Consider the following 8173-nt stretch of genomic DNA (forward strand, 5'->3'; position numbering starts at 1 on the left):
GCTGTAAATGATGCTAAAAAGTAGAGGACAGAAAGGCGTTTTTAGCTTAGCGGATAGACTACTGTTATCCTTACATGCACTTCATAAATATTTTTTTGACTTTTTGGAGGTTTCTGAAGAGTGCATTATTCACAACACCCAGCTATCCCTCCTGAAAAGGAGTGTGCTCCCTGGCATCTTATGAAATGCTCACTGTGTTTAATAATATTTTTTCAAGTATCTATGAGTTTTTTCTATTCTGTATAACATGTGAAAGCTCACCTCTCAAAATGACAAGAAGGAAAGATGGAGCTGAGGGTCGGCTTGGCCATGACACCTTTCCATTGCATTTCTTGCCAACCTCCCTCAGGATCCTTGTCACGACAGTCTGGTTTCATCACAGCATTTTACTCCATGGCTCCTGATGAAGTCAGTTGAGGAAGCTGCTTTTAAAAAGGTAAGGAAAAAAAAACCCCAAGTAGAAAGTAATTACTGAAATTCAACACTGAATCAGAATTACATTATGAATTTCCTTTGCATGTTCTGGCTTAGCAAAAAGCTCTGTCCTACAGCTCCCAATACTCCATCTCTTTGGGCCTTCCACAGTCCTCTGTGCCACTGGAAAATGCCATTACAAAATGGCACCATTTAGAATCATTTTCTTCCTAAGGTGCTGTTTTGCTGATTGACTGGATACCAAGCCAAAATGAATTCCAAATCAAATATAAGAATAAATGCAGTTTATTTTATTACAATATAATACATGAAAAAAGCATGCAATATGATAAAAAGAAACAGCACTAGTTACTATGCACAATATGATAAAAGAGCTATAGGAACAAAGCATCAAATCATTACTGTGAAGCGTTCCAGAGACTAAGAAAAGGATACCTCACCAGTTACATCCTTACCGTCACCCCGGCCCACCCTTTGGCTGGGAAGCCCCATTGCAGCCAGCACCAGGAGTCTCTTGGTAACTGGGAAAATTCCCGTGCGGTGCGTCCACCCGTAGGTGAGGCTTCTGGCCCAGCCCTGGAGCTTGCCTGCCTTTATACTCAGTGAAAAGCAAAAATAGTTTGCACACGCAGTGTATGTAAGCTTTTAAGTTTAAGCTAAGTGCAGGCGTGCACTGTCTCATGATTTGCAAGGTTCACACACGCCAGGGACATGGGCCAGACGCCTGAGCGCAGTGGCGTTACACCATGACGCAGCTGCACACAGTATTTATTGTCTGGACAGTCCTGCTCGTATCTGGCTTGTTCAGGGAGCTCAGGACAAACACTACCTGCTCATTGAAGTTGTCCTTGAGCTCCCTGAGCTCCCTGTCCAAGTTAAACGATTCCTAATTAAAGACAAAGACTTTGTCATAAGCAGTAATTGATTTAATAAATTTTCACCACAGGTGCAACTACTTTCCTTTCAGCTGGAGAATGCTGATGGCACAAGAGACGGCAAAGATTTTTCCTTGCGAGCTGTGAGGTTCGGTGTGGTCTTTGAACAGGTACGTAAAGCACAGAAACAGAAACAATATGGTACAAGTCTCAAGTTTTAGCGTGTTTTTCAGAAGGTGCCAATATGCTACATGTGTAATGTGCATATTTCTGGAAAATTATGAATCACATAGTTTTTTCCTGTAAAAATGACAGCTGTTTTCTAGGATGTCAAATCTGTAACTCCTTCCAAATAGCAAAACAAATTAAGTAAGACTAACTAAAGTGGTAGGCAGAATATTTTGAAGAATGGGAAGCAGAGTGGATAGCACCCGATTTTGCAGCACATCTGTGATGAGGAAGGGAAGAGGGGCCATCTCCATGCCAGCACTGTGCGGATAACGTGGTCCATGCATGGGACCGATGCATGGTAACAAAATCCATTTCTTTTATCGAACACTAGTTCATTCTGGTGGTGACTGAACATGGATTTTACTAAGCATGCAGGCTTCTTTTATAGGCAATATAATTCATAGAATTCCTTTTAATTTTCAGCTTCCTGTAGATTTTCCTCCTGCGTGCGTTGGATTAAGGCTACAGTAGATTGTCGACAGCAAAGCAGGTGTAGCATCAGCTCCAAATGGGCAAGGACCTTCCAGCAAACAGCATCTGTCACCCCAAGCATGAATGAGCCATATGCCAACAGTCCCAAAGAGCATGTGTTGTACAGACAGGAACGCTCATATATACTTGAAAATGTTTTCATGGCCTTTCCAGTGCTACAAAAACCTGTTGCATGTTAATTTCATTGTGATATTTGCCCTTTAATGAGATTATCTGGTACCAGTGTTTTTCTTCTTTGACCATCTTTTAGAAACCAAAATTCCACAAAGGAATAATTCACATTTATGAACTCTCAGATAAAAGCAATTAAACATGAAGCTTCATCATACAGCTTTTACACTGGAGTAAGAATTCCCATAGCAAAAATGGTGTTTCTGCTTGTTTGTGAAATTACCTTCATTTAAAGTAGTAATTTGATGTTGAGAAGAAAGGCAAACAATTACAGCAAACACTCTCTGTGATACAAGTATGTTCATGCTTTTTCTGCCATCTGACTGCAAAGACAATATTTACATATGCATACAAATCATATCACATATTGAACCAGTTTTAGAACTGCAAATATTAAAGCTGCAATGATATTTTGTTGATATTTTAAACACTTGATGATGAGGAAATGCCAAGGCATTGACAAAACAGCTGGTTGTCAGGTGTTTTGCAGGGCTCATCTTCAGGAAGTCGATTTCTGAACATCTGCAGATATTAAGCGTCAGGAAATCTATTTCATCGGCTCCTTTCTAACAAAGCCCAGTATCACCCAACAGGGCATGACAGAGAGATCCATCCTGGTAGTCAATGTATTTTTTAATTATTTTCTTCCTGAGGAGCAGATAATGCTCTAGGAACATAAAGAGCAGCACAGAAAGTCCCTCTGCTTTCAGTAGCAAGTTGCATGTTGAGATGACAATGGAGACGATTATCACAGTACACATGTTGTTGCCATTTAATTATTCCCCTTCCTGTAAAAAGTCTGGCTTTAATTAAATGTCAAAATAAAGTGAGAACTTTTCTCCAAGCCATTTTAAAGTGCTCACTTCCTCCTCTGTGTTCTGCGGTTTATTAGATTTGAATGAGTAATGGGGTGGTTTCATTTGTTTAGTAAAATTAAAGTGGTCAGTAACAATTTCCTGTCTGAGCAAACTGTGGGCTGATTAATAATATCGGTGATGGTGGTGAATAGGTTTTGTTGGGTTTTTGTTGTGGGTTTTTTTGGGTTTTTTTGCAGCACACAGGTTGTGCTGCCAGCCTGCTGCTGCTTGGGGGTTTCCAGAGCTGCCGCCACGTAACCAGGCTCAGTCTCAACCCTCAACGAGACAAATGTTGTGCTTACAGGGTTGGGCTGGCACAGGAGTAGTTCAAAAGGTGCCTTCAGAACTGAACACCAAAGCAGCGTGGAGGAGACATGTTTTGAACCAAAGCTGATCTTCCTTCTTACCCAAAGATTTAATAATTTGCATTTGCAGGGCCAAGTCTGGGCGTGGTACGAGCGCTGCAAAGACCAGTGAGGTGTCCAAGTTTGGAATGTACATCTCTCATTCAGGGTGGCAGAGAAAGTGTTTGCCTGGTCCTCTCCAATGTGTTTTCCAGCGCTGCTGGCCGGGTTGGTCGTCCCTATGAGGGAATCTCTTTACTTTTCACAGAACCACTTTCTTCTTTAACCTACATGTAGCAGTTTTGCAGAACCCCACGATCCTGGGTCAAAACTCTACAACATGCCATTAATTTGAACTAACAGCAAAACTGGTAGGGAAATCAAACGCATTGTGCAAAGTTTGGCATGGAACTCAGTATTTTCACCCCTGCTGAAAATACCTTGGAAAACTATCTCTGTTTATACCTGAAAACATCCACATGTAACCAGGGGCTACAGTCTCCCAACCTAAATTGCAATTACCAGTTGACACAAACAATATTTAGCAGTTGGTCTTCCCACATGCATTACAGATTTTTGCCTGAATTTTATTCATTGCCTCTTCCGAGAGCCAGACACACAGATGGATACTGATCAGCTCACCCAAAATCCAGCGTGACACAATCCTCTTGCAAAAAGCATTTGGAAAAGGATGAAATCTACTGCAGCTATTCTTGCTATGTCTAAACACTGATGTGGTATTTGTGGCAAGCAAGTGCTTACTGCATGTAAAAGAGCTTGGACTCTGACATGAAACAGAAGAAAAAAAAAATAAATAAGGCATAGTCCGTAGATTTTAAAACGTGGTGGCAGACACGGAGTACCAGAGAAATGTCAGGCTTGTTGCAACACCTATTGAGTCTGTGACAAAAATGCTGTCTCCAGTTATTGCTGTTCAGTTGATGACAAATACAATGCCTTTGCCATTAGTAGGCAAACACAAGGGCCTGTCAGCACCTAAGACTTCAAAACCCTACATTGACATCCAGGAGTTTGTTTAAAGAGCTGATTCAACAGGCTGCTGACGTGGTTTTTTGCTAGACTTGCTTCTTCAGCCTTTGCCCATCGATCCTCAAGTCTACATATGACCATTAGCTAACTTGGCTTTTTCTAGAAGCTGCAGGGTATTTCAAGGGTCATGGTTAGCTAGAGGGTTGACACAGATTCTGCAAATAATATACTTTGTACTTCAATACTAGTGCCTTCTGCAAGGGATGCCTGAGCATGTACAGCCTCCACAAGAATCGCTCCACCCAAGGTTCAGTTCTGGAGTGCTTGAGTTCCCTTAATTTTTACTGACATTGGTGTCAAAAGGAGATGCTTAGCACTTCAAAGAAACTGTTGGTGGCACACGGACTCAAGCCTTCATGGAAAATGCTAGTTGGTTATCTCAGGAACACAACTCACCGAAAGCAAGGTTTTCAGCTTAGAAAAAGGAAAATTACTTCTGTGAAAGGAAAAACACATGCTAAGTAGATATATCTAAAAAACTTCAAAAAGAAGCATACTTCTTTCCTTAATCATACTTCCTAATGCAGATAACACCAAGCCTGTGCACAGAAAGGAAGTCAGAGAAATGACGCTGTTCCACATGAACAAGCAGGTTGCGTGGGTGTAACTGAAATCAGAAATTACACTAATAAATAATGTCTCTCCTCTGACAACCCAAAGTGCTCTGCAAATGTTGTTTCAGTTGAGCAATAGAGATGGGCAAATATTTTATAGTTTTAGAGCTAAAGGTTCAGAGAAATGTAACAATGTGTCTTGCTTGAGGTGAGACAGAAGGCTAACGAAGGGCAGGAACAGCACGCCTGTGTTATGACTTGTAGACCTGTGGTCTAACCACCAGACAAGAAAGGGCTTATTAAAATTAACAGTATTAGAAAAGATTATGCTCCCCAGCAAAATACCAAGTTCCTGTGAAGACCTGTGAATCGCTTGCGTAGCTTTTGCGAAGTTATTTGAGACATCGTCTGTGGTTCCTCTGTGTGCATCTGTGTCAGGACTTTTGAGTAGTTACTCAGAATTTAAACATGCTTCTTTTCACCTTGTCTGCAAAACTAAGATTTCAGGTATAGATTACACGCTGTCTGCTTCACAGCGGGAAAACAAAGTGCCTAGAGCTACCCCTTCCTCATTTAAAAAGAAACTTGTCTTTTTGCTAGAAGTTCAAAGCAATGAGATTGCAGTTATTTTGCCAAAGCAAACGCTTAGCCAGAAGTCATCTGAGAATTTTAAATTACTAATAAATTGGACCAATTCCTCCAATATGGATCCTGGTTTGGGTTTGGGCGTAGGTGGTGAAGCATGGTTCCAAGCTATGTGACACATACTCATCTTCTTCCACCTCCTTGAGTCAGTCATGCCCCAGTGTTTCCTCACTTGAAGAACGGATTTTAGCACCTGATGGGGGTGGTGAAGCAGGAGTGATCAGTTTAGCCCACTAATCACGTTTGTCACAGAATGAAAATAAGCAACTGCAGCCTTTCCTCCTGTCATACTCATTTGAAGGATAAATTCAATCAACAGCCCATTTCCATTACCCTAGGTTCTTGCTGAAAATGGGTGATTTCCTCTGTATTGAGCCATGGGCTCAGGTGCCAAAACCTGGCTCTAGTCTATAGGAAGAGAAAGTTTGGGGCTATTAATGTCTCAGCTTTCCTGCAGTTCTACACATATTTTCTAATTTTTTTTTTTTTTTGATTGAACAATATTTTCCAAATGGGCTCTTTACAAAGTGGGCTTTACTTTACAAAAAAATGTGAATGAGCCTAATCTAGATCACTTGTGCAACTGTTTCTGCAAATCCTCATGAGTTTACACGCTGCTCTGTGCCCTTTCTGACCCTCTAGCCCATGTCCCTTCCCCCTACCCCACTTCTACACTTTGAATTTTAGTGCACAGCTTTGGCAGCCTCTGGTCCCTGCAGGTCTGCCACATGTGCGACCCTGCTGACCCCAGAGGGGACAAAATACAGCCTGATTCAGAGCAAGGGATCTTGTTTAATGCCATTAGAACCACACCTTGGGTATAAATTGTTCTTTCCAGCATGACTCTATTCCAAAATTTCTGTGTTACAGCTGAAATATTGTGCAACACGGTGATATACGGAGAGGCAGGCTCAGGCCAGAACTGATGCAGCAGTGCCATCCTGTACCCAGGTTATGATTAATTCTGCCTTTCAGCACATGAAACATCAGCTATCAATCTCTTTCCCTTCTTCTTCTGCTTTAATAACAGCAGAAACACTTCCCAAGATATATTATGGTGCCATAAAGGATGCCGATTATTTATTTAGAATAAATGAAATGTGGTTTAACGGAGCATGTGTTAGGCTTGGAGCCAGTGAACCAGGTTCTGGTGTTCTGGGCTTCAGTGCAGATGCTCTATAATCAGGTGTTTCAAATGAAAATCAGTGTTAACTCATGAGCACTTGAAAAGCTTTCCTTGGCTCTACCCCAGCTCCAGTGCTGATTGAATTGCAGCCCTGTGCCTGACTCTCCCATCACTTGAGATGGGAGAAAAATGGGGTCCAGCTCTCGATGAGCTCTTTACACCTTGCTGGACTCCAGACAGAGGGTTCTCAAGATTTCATGTCCAGGCAAGGGAAGCCTTGCCCTTGGGAGCCAGAGCTGCCCTCTGAGCAAGCATTTGGAGTGGGCACCATGGGGGCACGATGGATACATCAGAATAATGTTTGCCCTTGCCTAAACTCTGGGGGGTGCAGCAATTGCCCCCGTGCTGGCCATCGTGCAGATTCCTGGGGTAGGTTTTGCTCAGCACTGGGCATCCCTCCCATAAATATGGATTGGGATGTCATAAGGGATTTAAGCCGAAACTTCAGTTTCCCATGTCTCTCCGAGTTCTCACTGTGCTCTCCAGCAATCCCACCACCAAGGGGATGGTGCAATGGTCAGAGATGAAAAGCAGCATGTATCAAAATGAAACCATGCCGCTGGGGAATAAAGTCACGTAGCTATGGGAAAAACATGTGTCTGTGAAGACCTCCCTTGACTTTAACACACACATTTTGCTCATTATAAACTGTCTTTTTATATAACTTGGCCTAACAACATCTGCAAAATTCCTGCCTTTTTGAAAGAGCTATGAATAGGTCACTGTTTATTTCTGATCAAGCCTGATTCATTTATCATTCTGGTCAGGCTTTCATTCCTGTAAATACATTTACTCTCAAGATTCTCTGTATTTAAAATACATGTTTCATAGTAATTCTGAGGTCACGAAAATCGTCTGCCAAAGACCATGTGCACATTTCTACAGCATGAAGTTTATTTTTTGCTTGCTAAAGAAATGGCAGTGTGCTTGCACTAAATCATGATTTTGAAAGGAAATTTAAGGCAATAATTTCTGTAAAAGCTTTAGCAGTTAACGGTTGGCTGAGTGTTTAAGTGTAAGCTGTTCCTAGAGACAGTTCAATAAACCCCCTGTTCAATTAGTTGTACAATTATAACATTGACATACTGTAGGAAATGTAAGACATTTAGGGATAGCCGTTGGTAGATGAATTCTATAGGTAGAAAGCTCCCGAGCTCACACACATCATTTTTCATGTTCTTATACAGAAGCTGATTTTAAAGTAGAATTAAGGCTAAAATACATTTTGTCAAAATTCAGAACCTGCTGGCTAATTAAAATCAAATTTGCAAGAACCTAAGAAATCCTGAAGATAATGCCATCCTTGCCCATATGATAAAAATTGGCAGGGGGG

General features: G+C 41.6%; 1 long non-coding RNA gene across 1 annotated transcript; it reads left to right on the forward strand.

Annotated features, from left to right (window-relative positions):
* Positions 1–210: 210 nt before the first annotated feature.
* Positions 211–3052, forward strand: LOC114015863 (uncharacterized). The gene is made up of 3 exons (XR_003560035.2): positions 211–436; positions 1382–1480; positions 1965–3052. It is a non-coding gene; the product is annotated as an uncharacterized LOC114015863 (long non-coding RNA).
* Positions 3053–8173: the final 5121 nt, after the last annotated feature.

The sequence above is a fragment of the Falco cherrug genome, chromosome 9, assembly GCF_023634085.1.
Source record: "Falco cherrug isolate bFalChe1 chromosome 9, bFalChe1.pri, whole genome shotgun sequence".
In the NCBI taxonomy this organism is placed as follows: domain Eukaryota; kingdom Metazoa; phylum Chordata; class Aves; order Falconiformes; family Falconidae; genus Falco; species Falco cherrug.